Source organism: Clarias gariepinus, chromosome 27 (assembly GCF_024256425.1).
Source record: "Clarias gariepinus isolate MV-2021 ecotype Netherlands chromosome 27, CGAR_prim_01v2, whole genome shotgun sequence".
Classification (NCBI taxonomy): Eukaryota; Metazoa; Chordata; class Actinopteri; order Siluriformes; family Clariidae; genus Clarias; species Clarias gariepinus.
In genome coordinates, this window is record NC_071126.1 from 421,876 (window position 1) to 437,500 (window position 15,625).

Genomic DNA, 15,625 nt, shown 5'->3' on the forward strand with positions numbered 1-15,625 from the left:
TTTTGGGACTTTGAAAAAAAATGGGACTTAGAGAAATTTCCACACTTAGAAAAAGTTGGGGACTTAGAAAAATTTCCACACTTAGAAAAAGTTGGGGACTTAGAAAAATTTTCACTAGGCACACACAGGCCAAATCATCATGGAGGAATTGGCCTTTAGCCCAGCACAAGCACCTCAGGTCGGACACACTATGTGCATACACTGGGCTTACACCCATGGAGGTCATGATTTTTGGGACTTAGAAAAAAAATGGGACTTTGAAAAATTGTCACACTTAGAAAAAGTTTGGGACTTAGAAAAATTTTCAACAGGCACACACAGGCCAAATCATCATGGAGGAATCAGCCTCTAGCCCAGCACAGGCACCTCAGGTCGGACACAGCATGTGCATACACTGGGCTCACACCCATGGAGGTCATGATTTTTGGGACTTTGAAAAAAAATGGGACTTAGAGAAATTTCCACACTTAGAAAAAGTTGGGGACTTTGAAAAAATTATCACACTTAGAAAAAGTTTGGGACTTAGAAAAAATTCCACACTTAGAAAAATTTTCACTAGGCACACACAGGCCAAATCATCATGGAGGAATGGGCCTCTAGCCCAGCACAAGCACATCAGGTCGGACACACTATGTGCCTACACTGGGCTAACACCCATGGAGGTCATGATTTTTGGGACTTAGAAAAATTTTGGGACTTTGAAAAATTTTTACTAGGCACACACAGGCCAAATCATCATGGAGGAATCAGCCTTTAGCCCAGCACAGGCACCTCAGGTCGGACACACCATGTGCATACACTGGGCTCACACCCATGGAGGTCATGATTTTTGGGACTTAGAAAAAAATTGGGACTTTGAAAAATTATCACACTTAGAAAAAGTTTGGGACTTAGAAAAATTTTGGGACTTAGAAAAATTTTGGGACTTAGAAAAATTTTTACTAGGCACACACAGGCCAAATCATCATGGAGGAATCAGCCTTTAGCCCAGCACAAGCACATCAGGTCGGACACACTATGTGCCTACACTGGGCTAACACCCATGGAGGTCATGATTTTTGGGACTTAGAAAAAAAAAGGGACTTTGAAAAATTATCACACTTAGAAAAAGTTGGGGACTTAGAAAAAATTCCACACTTAGAAAAATTTTCACTAGGCACACACAGGCCAAATCATCATGGAGGAATCAGCCTTTAGCCCAGCACAGGCACCTCAGGTCGGACACACCATGTGCATACACTGGGCTCACACCCATGGAGGTCATGATTTTTGGGACTTAGAAAAAAAATGGGACTTAGAAAAATTTCCACACTTAGAAAAAGTTGGGGACTTAGAAAAATTTCTGGACTTAGAAAAATTTCCACACTTAGAAAAAGTTGGGGACTTAGAAAAATTTTCACTAGGCACACACAGGCCAAATCATCATGGAGGAATGGGCCTCTAGCCCAGCACAAGCACATCAGGTCGGACACACTATGTGCCTACACTGGGCTAACACCCATGGAGGTCATGATTTTTGGGACTTAGAAAAATTTTGGGACTTTGAAAAATTTTTACTACGCACACACAGGCCAAATCATCATGGAGGAATCAGCCTTTAGCCCAGCACAGGCACCTCAGGTCGGACACACCATGTGCATACACTGGGCTCACACCCATGGAGGTCATGATTTTTGGGACTTAGAAAAAAATTGGGACTTTGAAAAATTATCACACTTAGAAAAAGTTTGGGACTTAGAAAAATTTTGGGACTTAGAAAAATTTTGGGACTTAGAAAAATTTTTACTAGGCACACACAGGCCAAATCATCATGGAGGAATCAGCCTTTAGCCCAGCACAAGCACATCAGGTCGGACACACTATGTGCCTACACTGGGCTAACACCCATGGAGGTCATGATTTTTGGGACTTAGAAAAAAAAAGGGACTTTGAAAAATTATCACACTTAGAAAAAGTTGGGGACTTAGAAAAAATTCCACACTTAGAAAAATTTTCACTAGGCACACACAGGCCAAATCATCATGGAGGAATCAGCCTTTAGCCCAGCACAGGCACCTCAGGTCGGACACACCATGTGCATACACTGGGCTCACACCCATGGAGGTCATGATTTTTGGGACTTAGAAAAAAAATGGGACTTAGAAAAATTTCCACACTTAGAAAAAGTTGGGGACTTAGAAAAATTTCTGGACTTAGAAAAATTTCCACACTTAGAAAAAGTTGGGGACTTAGAAAAATTTTCACTAGGCACACACAGGCCAAATCATCATGGAGGAATGGGCCTCTAGCCCAGCACAAGCACATCAGGTCGGACACACTATGTGCCTACACTGGGCTAACACCCATGGAGGTCATGATTTTTGGGACTTAGAAAAATTTTGGGACTTAGAAAAATTTTCAACAGGCACACACAGGCCAAATCATCATGGAGGAATCAGCCTCTAGCCCAGCACAGGCACCTCAGGTCGGACACAGCATGTGCATACACTGGGCTCACACCCATGGAGGTCATGATTTTTGGGACTTTGAAAAAAAATGGGACTTAGAGAAATTTCCACACTTAGAAAAAGTTGGGGACTTAGAAAAATTTCCACACTTAGAAAAAGTTGGGGACTTAGAAAAATTTTCACTAGGCACACACAGGCCAAATCATCATGGAGGAATTGGCCTTTAGCCCAGCACAAGCACCTCAGGTCGGACACACTATGTGCATACACTGGGCTTACACCCATGGAGGTCATGATTTTTGGGACTTAGAAAAAAAATGGGACTTTGAAAAATTGTCACACTTAGAAAAAGTTTGGGACTTAGAAAAATTTTCAACAGGCACACACAGGCCAAATCATCATGGAGGAATCAGCCTCTAGCCCAGCACAGGCACCTCAGGTCGGACACAGCATGTGCATACACTGGGCTCACACCCATGGAGGTCATGATTTTTGGGACTTTGAAAAAAAATGGGACTTAGAGAAATTTCCACACTTAGAAAAAGTTGGGGACTTTGAAAAAATTATCACACTTAGAAAAAGTTTGGGACTTAGAAAAAATTCCACACTTAGAAAAATTTTCACTAGGCACACACAGGCCAAATCATCATGGAGGAATGGGCCTCTAGCCCAGCACAAGCACATCAGGTCGGACACACTATGTGCCTACACTGGGCTAACACCCATGGAGGTCATGATTTTTGGGACTTAGAAAAATTTTGGGACTTTGAAAAATTTTTACTAGGCACACACAGGCCAAATCATCATGGAGGAATCAGCCTTTAGCCCAGCACAGGCACCTCAGGTCGGACACACCATGTGCATACACTGGGCTCACACCCATGGAGGTCATGATTTTTGGGACTTAGAAAAAAATTGGGACTTTGAAAAATTATCACACTTAGAAAAAGTTTGGGACTTTGAAAAATTTTGGGACTTAGAAAAATTTTGGGACTTAGAAAAATTTTTACTAGGCACACACAGGCCAAATCATCATGGAGGAATCAGCCTTTAGCCCAGCACAAGCACATCAGGTCGGACACACTATGTGCCTACACTGGGCTAACACCCATGGAGGTCATGATTTTTGGGACTTAGAAAAAAAAAGGGACTTTGAAAAATTATCACACTTAGAAAAAGTTGGGGACTTAGAAAAAATTCCACACTTAGAAAAATTTTCACTAGGCACACACAGGCCAAATCATCATGGAGGAATCAGCCTTTAGCCCAGCACAGGCACCTCAGGTCGGACACACCATGTGCATACACTGGGCTCACACCCATGGAGGTCATGATTTTTGGGACTTAGAAAAAAAATGGGACTTAGAAAAATTTCCACACTTAGAAAAAGTTGGGGACTTAGAAAAATTTCTGGACTTAGAAAAATTTCCACACTTAGAAAAAGTTGGGGACTTAGAAAAATTTTCACTAGGCACACACAGGCCAAATCATCATGGAGGAATGGGCCTCTAGCCCAGCACAAGCACATCAGGTCGGACACACTATGTGCCTACACTGGGCTAACACCCATGGAGGTCATGATTTTTGGGACTTAGAAAAATTTTGGGACTTTGAAAAATTTTTACTACGCACACACAGGCCAAATCATCATGGAGGAATCAGCCTTTAGCCCAGCACAGGCACCTCAGGTCGGACACACCATGTGCATACACTGGGCTCACACCCATGGAGGTCATGATTTTTGGGACTTAGAAAAAAATTGGGACTTTGAAAAATTATCACACTTAGAAAAAGTTGGGGACTTAGAAAAATTTTGGGACTTAGAAAAATTTTGGGACTTAGAAAAATTTTTACTAGGCACACACAGGCCAAATCATCATGGAGGAATCAGCCTTTAGCCCAGCACAAGCACATCAGGTCGGACACACTATGTGCCTACACTGGGCTAACACCCATGGAGGTCATGATTTTTGGGACTTAGAAAAAAAAAGGGACTTTGAAAAATTATCACACTTAGAAAAAGTTGGGGACTTAGAAAAAATTCCACACTTAGAAAAATTTTCACTAGGCACACACAGGCCAAATCATCATGGAGGAATCAGCCTTTAGCCCAGCACAGGCACCTCAGGTCGGACACACCATGTGCATACACTGGGCTCACACCCATGGAGGTCATGATTTTTGGGACTTAGAAAAAAAATGGGACTTAGAAAAATTTCCACACTTAGAAAAAGTTGGGGACTTAGAAAAATTTCTGGACTTAGAAAAATTTCCACACTTAGAAAAAGTTGGGGACTTAGAAAAATTTTCACTAGGCACACACAGGCCAAATCATCATGGAGGAATGGGCCTCTAGCCCAGCACAAGCACATCAGGTCGGACACACTATGTGCCTACACTGGGCTAACACCCATGGAGGTCATGATTTTTGGGACTTAGAAAAATTTTGGGACTTAGAAAAATTTTCAACAGGCACACACAGGCCAAATCATCATGGAGGAATCAGCCTCTAGCCCAGCACAGGCACCTCAGGTCGGACACAGCATGTGCATACACTGGGCTCACACCCATGGAGGTCATGATTTTTGGGACTTTGAAAAAAAATGGGACTTAGAGAAATTTCCACACTTAGAAAAAGTTGGGGACTTAGAAAAATTTCCACACTTAGAAAAAGTTGGGGACTTAGAAAAATTTTCACTAGGCACACACAGGCCAAATCATCATGGAGGAATTGGCCTTTAGCCCAGCACAAGCACCTCAGGTCGGACACACTATGTGCATACACTGGGCTTACACCCATGGAGGTCATGATTTTTGGGACTTAGAAAAAAAATGGGACTTTGAAAAATTGTCACACTTAGAAAAAGTTTGGGACTTAGAAAAATTTTCAACAGGCACACACAGGCCAAATCATCATGGAGGAATCAGCCTCTAGCCCAGCACAGGCACCTCAGGTCGGACACAGCATGTGCATACACTGGGCTCACACCCATGGAGGTCATGATTTTTGGGACTTTGAAAAAAAATGGGACTTAGAGAAATTTCCACACTTAGAAAAAGTTGGGGACTTTGAAAAAATTATCACACTTAGAAAAAGTTTGGGACTTAGAAAAAATTCCACACTTAGAAAAATTTTCACTAGGCACACACAGGCCAAATCATCATGGAGGAATGGGCCTCTAGCCCAGCACAAGCACATCAGGTCGGACACACTATGTGCCTACACTGGGCTAACACCCATGGAGGTCATGATTTTTGGGACTTAGAAAAATTTTGGGACTTTGAAAAATTTTTACTAGGCACACACAGGCCAAATCATCATGGAGGAATCAGCCTTTAGCCCAGCACAGGCACCTCAGGTCGGACACACCATGTGCATACACTGGGCTCACACCCATGGAGGTCATGATTTTTGGGACTTAGAAAAAAATTGGGACTTTGAAAAATTATCACACTTAGAAAAAGTTTGGGACTTAGAAAAATTTTGGGACTTAGAAAAATTTTGGGACTTAGAAAAATTTTTACTAGGCACACACAGGCCAAATCATCATGGAGGAATCAGCCTTTAGCCCAGCACAAGCACATCAGGTCGGACACACTATGTGCCTACACTGGGCTAACACCCATGGAGGTCATGATTTTTGGGACTTAGAAAAAAAAAGGGACTTTGAAAAATTATCACACTTAGAAAAAGTTGGGGACTTAGAAAAAATTCCACACTTAGAAAAATTTTCACTAGGCACACACAGGCCAAATCATCATGGAGGAATCAGCCTTTAGCCCAGCACAGGCACCTCAGGTCGGACACACCATGTGCATACACTGGGCTCACACCCATGGAGGTCATGATTTTTGGGACTTAGAAAAAAAATGGGACTTAGAAAAATTTCCACACTTAGAAAAAGTTGGGGACTTAGAAAAATTTCTGGACTTAGAAAAATTTCCACACTTAGAAAAAGTTGGGGACTTAGAAAAATTTTCACTAGGCACACACAGGCCAAATCATCATGGAGGAATGGGCCTCTAGCCCAGCACAAGCACATCAGGTCGGACACACTATGTGCCTACACTGGGCTAACACCCATGGAGGTCATGATTTTTGGGACTTAGAAAAATTTTGGGACTTTGAAAAATTTTTACTACGCACACACAGGCCAAATCATCATGGAGGAATCAGCCTTTAGCCCAGCACAGGCACCTCAGGTCGGACACACCATGTGCATACACTGGGCTCACACCCATGGAGGTCATGATTTTTGGGACTTAGAAAAAAATTGGGACTTTGAAAAATTATCACACTTAGAAAAAGTTTGGGACTTAGAAAAATTTTGGGACTTAGAAAAATTTTGGGACTTAGAAAAATTTTTACTAGGCACACACAGGCCAAATCATCATGGAGGAATCAGCCTTTAGCCCAGCACAAGCACATCAGGTCGGACACACTATGTGCCTACACTGGGCTAACACCCATGGAGGTCATGATTTTTGGGACTTAGAAAAAAAAAGGGACTTTGAAAAATTATCACACTTAGAAAAAGTTGGGGACTTAGAAAAAATTCCACACTTAGAAAAATTTTCACTAGGCACACACAGGCCAAATCATCATGGAGGAATCAGCCTTTAGCCCAGCACAGGCACCTCAGGTCGGACACACCATGTGCATACACTGGGCTCACACCCATGGAGGTCATGATTTTTGGGACTTAGAAAAAAAATGGGACTTAGAAAAATTTCCACACTTAGAAAAAGTTGGGGACTTAGAAAAATTTCTGGACTTAGAAAAATTTCCACACTTAGAAAAAGTTGGGGACTTAGAAAAATTTTCACTAGGCACACACAGGCCAAATCATCATGGAGGAATGGGCCTCTAGCCCAGCACAAGCACATCAGGTCGGACACACTATGTGCCTACACTGGGCTAACACCCATGGAGGTCATGATTTTTGGGACTTAGAAAAATTTTGGGACTTAGAAAAATTTTCAACAGGCACACACAGGCCAAATCATCATGGAGGAATCAGCCTCTAGCCCAGCACAGGCACCTCAGGTCGGACACAGCATGTGCATACACTGGGCTCACACCCATGGAGGTCATGATTTTTGGGACTTTGAAAAAAAATGGGACTTAGAGAAATTTCCACACTTAGAAAAAGTTGGGGACTTAGAAAAATTTCCACACTTAGAAAAAGTTGGGGACTTAGAAAAATTTTCACTAGGCACACACAGGCCAAATCATCATGGAGGAATTGGCCTTTAGCCCAGCACAAGCACCTCAGGTCGGACACACTATGTGCATACACTGGGCTTACACCCATGGAGGTCATGATTTTTGGGACTTAGAAAAAAAATGGGACTTTGAAAAATTGTCACACTTAGAAAAAGTTTGGGACTTAGAAAAATTTTCAACAGGCACACACAGGCCAAATCATCATGGAGGAATCAGCCTCTAGCCCAGCACAGGCACCTCAGGTCGGACACAGCATGTGCATACACTGGGCTCACACCCATGGAGGTCATGATTTTTGGGACTTTGAAAAAAAATGGGACTTAGAGAAATTTCCACACTTAGAAAAAGTTGGGGACTTTGAAAAAATTATCACACTTAGAAAAAGTTTGGGACTTAGAAAAAATTCCACACTTAGAAAAATTTTCACTAGGCACACACAGGCCAAATCATCATGGAGGAATGGGCCTCTAGCCCAGCACAAGCACATCAGGTCGGACACACTATGTGCCTACACTGGGCTAACACCCATGGAGGTCATGATTTTTGGGACTTAGAAAAATTTTGGGACTTTGAAAAATTTTTACTAGGCACACACAGGCCAAATCATCATGGAGGAATCAGCCTTTAGCCCAGCACAGGCACCTCAGGTCGGACACACCATGTGCATACACTGGGCTCACACCCATGGAGGTCATGATTTTTGGGACTTAGAAAAAAATTGGGACTTTGAAAAATTATCACACTTAGAAAAAGTTTGGGACTTAGAAAAATTTTGGGACTTAGAAAAATTTTGGGACTTAGAAAAATTTTTACTAGGCACACACAGGCCAAATCATCATGGAGGAATCAGCCTTTAGCCCAGCACAAGCACATCAGGTCGGACACACTATGTGCCTACACTGGGCTAACACCCATGGAGGTCATGATTTTTGGGACTTAGAAAAAAAAAGGGACTTTGAAAAATTATCACACTTAGAAAAAGTTGGGGACTTAGAAAAAATTCCACACTTAGAAAAATTTTCACTAGGCACACACAGGCCAAATCATCATGGAGGAATCAGCCTTTAGCCCAGCACAGGCACCTCAGGTCGGACACACCATGTGCATACACTGGGCTCACACCCATGGAGGTCATGATTTTTGGGACTTAGAAAAAAAATGGGACTTAGAAAAATTTCCACACTTAGAAAAAGTTGGGGACTTAGAAAAATTTCTGGACTTAGAAAAATTTCCACACTTAGAAAAAGTTGGGGACTTAGAAAAATTTTCACTAGGCACACACAGGCCAAATCATCATGGAGGAATGGGCCTCTAGCCCAGCACAAGCACATCAGGTCGGACACACTATGTGCCTACACTGGGCTAACACCCATGGAGGTCATGATTTTTGGGACTTAGAAAAATTTTGGGACTTAGAAAAATTTTCAACAGGCACACACAGGCCAAATCATCATGGAGGAATCAGCCTCTAGCCCAGCACAGGCACCTCAGGTCGGACACAGCATGTGCATACACTGGGCTCACACCCATGGAGGTCATGATTTTTGGGACTTTGAAAAAAAATGGGACTTAGAGAAATTTCCACACTTAGAAAAAGTTGGGGACTTAGAAAAATTTCCACACTTAGAAAAAGTTGGGGACTTAGAAAAATTTTCACTAGGCACACACAGGCCAAATCATCATGGAGGAATTGGCCTTTAGCCCAGCACAAGCACCTCAGGTCGGACACACTATGTGCATACACTGGGCTTACACCCATGGAGGTCATGATTTTTGGGACTTAGAAAAAAAATGGGACTTTGAAAAATTGTCACACTTAGAAAAAGTTTGGGACTTAGAAAAATTTTCAACAGGCACACACAGGCCAAATCATCATGGAGGAATCAGCCTCTAGCCCAGCACAGGCACCTCAGGTCGGACACAGCATGTGCATACACTGGGCTCACACCCATGGAGGTCATGATTTTTGGGACTTTGAAAAAAAATGGGACTTAGAGAAATTTCCACACTTAGAAAAAGTTGGGGACTTTGAAAAAATTATCACACTTAGAAAAAGTTTGGGACTTAGAAAAAATTCCACACTTAGAAAAATTTTCACTAGGCACACACAGGCCAAATCATCATGGAGGAATGGGCCTCTAGCCCAGCACAAGCACATCAGGTCGGACACACTATGTGCCTACACTGGGCTAACACCCATGGAGGTCATGATTTTTGGGACTTAGAAAAATTTTGGGACTTTGAAAAATTTTTACTAGGCACACACAGGCCAAATCATCATGGAGGAATCAGCCTTTAGCCCAGCACAGGCACCTCAGGTCGGACACACCATGTGCATACACTGGGCTCACACCCATGGAGGTCATGATTTTTGGGACTTAGAAAAAAATTGGGACTTTGAAAAATTATCACACTTAGAAAAAGTTTGGGACTTTGAAAAATTTTGGGACTTAGAAAAATTTTGGGACTTAGAAAAATTTTTACTAGGCACACACAGGCCAAATCATCATGGAGGAATCAGCCTTTAGCCCAGCACAAGCACATCAGGTCGGACACACTATGTGCCTACACTGGGCTAACACCCATGGAGGTCATGATTTTTGGGACTTAGAAAAAAAAAGGGACTTTGAAAAATTATCACACTTAGAAAAAGTTGGGGACTTAGAAAAAATTCCACACTTAGAAAAATTTTCACTAGGCACACACAGGCCAAATCATCATGGAGGAATCAGCCTTTAGCCCAGCACAGGCACCTCAGGTCGGACACACCATGTGCATACACTGGGCTCACACCCATGGAGGTCATGATTTTTGGGACTTAGAAAAAAAATGGGACTTAGAAAAATTTCCACACTTAGAAAAAGTTGGGGACTTAGAAAAATTTCTGGACTTAGAAAAATTTCCACACTTAGAAAAAGTTGGGGACTTAGAAAAATTTTCACTAGGCACACACAGGCCAAATCATCATGGAGGAATGGGCCTCTAGCCCAGCACAAGCACATCAGGTCGGACACACTATGTGCCTACACTGGGCTAACACCCATGGAGGTCATGATTTTTGGGACTTAGAAAAATTTTGGGACTTTGAAAAATTTTTACTACGCACACACAGGCCAAATCATCATGGAGGAATCAGCCTTTAGCCCAGCACAGGCACCTCAGGTCGGACACACCATGTGCATACACTGGGCTCACACCCATGGAGGTCATGATTTTTGGGACTTAGAAAAAAATTGGGACTTTGAAAAATTATCACACTTAGAAAAAGTTTGGGACTTAGAAAAATTTTGGGACTTAGAAAAATTTTGGGACTTAGAAAAATTTTTACTAGGCACACACAGGCCAAATCATCATGGAGGAATCAGCCTTTAGCCCAGCACAAGCACATCAGGTCGGACACACTATGTGCCTACACTGGGCTAACACCCATGGAGGTCATGATTTTTGGGACTTAGAAAAAAAAAGGGACTTTGAAAAATTATCACACTTAGAAAAAGTTGGGGACTTAGAAAAAATTCCACACTTAGAAAAATTTTCACTAGGCACACACAGGCCAAATCATCATGGAGGAATCAGCCTTTAGCCCAGCACAGGCACCTCAGGTCGGACACACCATGTGCATACACTGGGCTCACACCCATGGAGGTCATGATTTTTGGGACTTAGAAAAAAAATGGGACTTAGAAAAATTTCCACACTTAGAAAAAGTTGGGGACTTAGAAAAATTTCTGGACTTAGAAAAATTTCCACACTTAGAAAAAGTTGGGGACTTAGAAAAATTTTCACTAGGCACACACAGGCCAAATCATCATGGAGGAATGGGCCTCTAGCCCAGCACAAGCACATCAGGTCGGACACACTATGTGCCTACACTGGGCTAACACCCATGGAGGTCATGATTTTTGGGACTTAGAAAAATTTTGGGACTTAGAAAAATTTTCAACAGGCACACACAGGCCAAATCATCATGGAGGAATCAGCCTCTAGCCCAGCACAGGCACCTCAGGTCGGACACAGCATGTGCATACACTGGGCTCACACCCATGGAGGTCATGATTTTTGGGACTTTGAAAAAAAATGGGACTTAGAGAAATTTCCACACTTAGAAAAAGTTGGGGACTTAGAAAAATTTCCACACTTAGAAAAAGTTGGGGACTTAGAAAAATTTTCACTAGGCACACACAGGCCAAATCATCATGGAGGAATTGGCCTTTAGCCCAGCACAAGCACCTCAGGTCGGACACACTATGTGCATACACTGGGCTTACACCCATGGAGGTCATGATTTTTGGGACTTAGAAAAAAAATGGGACTTTGAAAAATTGTCACACTTAGAAAAAGTTTGGGACTTAGAAAAATTTTCAACAGGCACACACAGGCCAAATCATCATGGAGGAATCAGCCTCTAGCCCAGCACAGGCACCTCAGGTCGGACACAGCATGTGCATACACTGGGCTCACACCCATGGAGGTCATGATTTTTGGGACTTTGAAAAAAAATGGGACTTAGAGAAATTTCCACACTTAGAAAAAGTTGGGGACTTTGAAAAAATTATCACACTTAGAAAAAGTTTGGGACTTAGAAAAAATTCCACACTTAGAAAAATTTTCACTAGGCACACACAGGCCAAATCATCATGGAGGAATGGGCCTCTAGCCCAGCACAAGCACATCAGGTCGGACACACTATGTGCCTACACTGGGCTAACACCCATGGAGGTCATGATTTTTGGGACTTAGAAAAATTTTGGGACTTTGAAAAATTTTTACTAGGCACACACAGGCCAAATCATCATGGAGGAATCAGCCTTTAGCCCAGCACAGGCACCTCAGGTCGGACACACCATGTGCATACACTGGGCTCACACCCATGGAGGTCATGATTTTTGGGACTTAGAAAAAAATTGGGACTTTGAAAAATTATCACACTTAGAAAAAGTTTGGGACTTTGAAAAATTTTGGGACTTAGAAAAATTTTGGGACTTAGAAAAATTTTTACTAGGCACACACAGGCCAAATCATCATGGAGGAATCAGCCTTTAGCCCAGCACAAGCACATCAGGTCGGACACACTATGTGCCTACACTGGGCTAACACCCATGGAGGTCATGATTTTTGGGACTTAGAAAAAAAAAGGGACTTTGAAAAATTATCACACTTAGAAAAAGTTGGGGACTTAGAAAAAATTCCACACTTAGAAAAATTTTCACTAGGCACACACAGGCCAAATCATCATGGAGGAATCAGCCTTTAGCCCAGCACAGGCACCTCAGGTCGGACACACCATGTGCATACACTGGGCTCACACCCATGGAGGTCATGATTTTTGGGACTTAGAAAAAAAATGGGACTTAGAAAAATTTCCACACTTAGAAAAAGTTGGGGACTTAGAAAAATTTCTGGACTTAGAAAAATTTCCACACTTAGAAAAAGTTGGGGACTTAGAAAAATTTTCACTAGGCACACACAGGCCAAATCATCATGGAGGAATGGGCCTCTAGCCCAGCACAAGCACATCAGGTCGGACACACTATGTGCCTACACTGGGCTAACACCCATGGAGGTCATGATTTTTGGGACTTAGAAAAATTTTGGGACTTTGAAAAATTTTTACTACGCACACACAGGCCAAATCATCATGGAGGAATCAGCCTTTAGCCCAGCACAGGCACCTCAGGTCGGACACACCATGTGCATACACTGGGCTCACACCCATGGAGGTCATGATTTTTGGGACTTAGAAAAAAATTGGGACTTTGAAAAATTATCACACTTAGAAAAAGTTGGGGACTTAGAAAAATTTTGGGACTTAGAAAAATTTTGGGACTTAGAAAAATTTTTACTAGGCACACACAGGCCAAATCATCATGGAGGAATCAGCCTTTAGCCCAGCACAAGCACATCAGGTCGGACACACTATGTGCCTACACTGGGCTAACACCCATGGAGGTCATGATTTTTGGGACTTAGAAAAAAAAAGGGACTTTGAAAAATTATCACACTTAGAAAAAGTTGGGGACTTAGAAAAAATTCCACACTTAGAAAAATTTTCACTAGGCACACACAGGCCAAATCATCATGGAGGAATCAGCCTTTAGCCCAGCACAGGCACCTCAGGTCGGACACACCATGTGCATACACTGGGCTCACACCCATGGAGGTCATGATTTTTGGGACTTAGAAAAAAAATGGGACTTAGAAAAATTTCCACACTTAGAAAAAGTTGGGGACTTAGAAAAATTTCTGGACTTAGAAAAATTTCCACACTTAGAAAAAGTTGGGGACTTAGAAAAATTTTCACTAGGCACACACAGGCCAAATCATCATGGAGGAATGGGCCTCTAGCCCAGCACAAGCACATCAGGTCGGACACACTATGTGCCTACACTGGGCTAACACCCATGGAGGTCATGATTTTTGGGACTTAGAAAAATTTTGGGACTTAGAAAAATTTTCAACAGGCACACACAGGCCAAATCATCATGGAGGAATCAGCCTCTAGCCCAGCACAGGCACCTCAGGTCGGACACAGCATGTGCATACACTGGGCTCACACCCATGGAGGTCATGATTTTTGGGACTTTGAAAAAAAATGGGACTTAGAGAAATTTCCACACTTAGAAAAAGTTGGGGACTTAGAAAAATTTCCACACTTAGAAAAAGTTGGGGACTTAGAAAAATTTTCACTAGGCACACACAGGCCAAATCATCATGGAGGAATTGGCCTTTAGCCCAGCACAAGCACCTCAGGTCGGACACACTATGTGCATACACTGGGCTTACACCCATGGAGGTCATGATTTTTGGGACTTAGAAAAAAAATGGGACTTTGAAAAATTGTCACACTTAGAAAAAGTTTGGGACTTAGAAAAATTTTCAACAGGCACACACAGGCCAAATCATCATGGAGGAATCAGCCTCTAGCCCAGCACAGGCACCTCAGGTCGGACACAGCATGTGCATACACTGGGCTCACACCCATGGAGGTCATGATTTTTGGGACTTTGAAAAAAAATGGGACTTAGAGAAATTTCCACACTTAGAAAAAGTTGGGGACTTTGAAAAAATTATCACACTTAGAAAAAGTTTGGGACTTAGAAAAAATTCCACACTTAGAAAAATTTTCACTAGGCACACACAGGCCAAATCATCATGGAGGAATGGGCCTCTAGCCCAGCACAAGCACATCAGGTCGGACACACTATGTGCCTACACTGGGCTAACACCCATGGAGGTCATGATTTTTGGGACTTAGAAAAATTTTGGGACTTTGAAAAATTTTTACTAGGCACACACAGGCCAAATCATCATGGAGGAATCAGCCTTTAGCCCAGCACAGGCACCTCAGGTCGGACACACCATGTGCATACACTGGGCTCACACCCATGGAGGTCATGATTTTTGGGACTTAGAAAAAAATTGGGACTTTGAAAAATTATCACACTTAGAAAAAGTTTGGGACTTAGAAAAATTTTGGGACTTAGAAAAATTTTGGGACTTAGAAAAATTTTTACTAGGCACACACAGGCCAAATCATCATGGAGGAATCAGCCTTTAGCCCAGCACAAGCACATCAGGTCGGACACACTATGTGCCTACACTGGGCTAACACCCATGGAGGTCATGATTTTTGGGACTTAGAAAAAAAAAGGGACTTTGAAAAATTATCACACTTAGAAAAAGTTGGGGACTTAGAAAAAATTCCACACTTAGAAAAATTTTCACTAGGCACACACAGGCCAAATCATCATGGAGGAATCAGCCTTTAGCCCAGCACAGGCACCTCAGGTCGGACACACCATGTGCATACACTGGGCTCACACCCATGGAGGTCATGATTTTTGGGACTTAGAAAAAAAATGGGACTTAGAAAAATTTCCACACTTAGAAAAAGTTGGGGACTTAGAAAAATTTCTGGACTTAGAAAAATTTCCACACTTAGAAAAAGTTG